The sequence below is a fragment of the Nestor notabilis genome, unplaced genomic scaffold (assembly GCF_000696875.1).
Source record: "Nestor notabilis isolate BGI_N333 unplaced genomic scaffold, ASM69687v1 scaffold17594, whole genome shotgun sequence".
Classification (NCBI taxonomy): Eukaryota; Metazoa; Chordata; class Aves; order Psittaciformes; family Psittacidae; genus Nestor; species Nestor notabilis.
The window spans coordinates 9,842-10,088 of NW_009927110.1; the positions used below are offsets into that span (position 1 = coordinate 9,842).

Below are 247 nucleotides of genomic sequence, written 5' to 3' on the forward strand. Positions count from 1 at the left end.
GAGCTTGGCGGCCCGCGCGGGCCGAGGGGCTGGCGTGGGGGCTGTGGCAGCCATCCCCCTCCACAGCTCCCAGCAGGTCTGCAGGGAAGGACAAGGGATGGACAGGAGGGGAAGGGAGTTCAGGGTGTGGGACAAGGCACAGGGAGACTGGGCACACAGGAGCCTGGAGCCCACTGGAGCCCTTCTTGTCCTTGGCCTGCTCTGAGCTCACCCACCAGGGCTTGGAGCATTGCCAACAGTCATGTCA

At 66.0% G+C, this 247-nt stretch overlaps 1 protein-coding gene across 1 annotated transcript in view; it reads right to left on the minus strand.

The window, feature by feature from the left end:
• TJP3 (tight junction protein 3) overlaps nt 1-247 on the minus strand; it is a 7,363-nt gene that overhangs the window by 4,558 nt on the left and 2,558 nt on the right. The gene's annotated exons all lie outside the window — the stretch shown is intronic.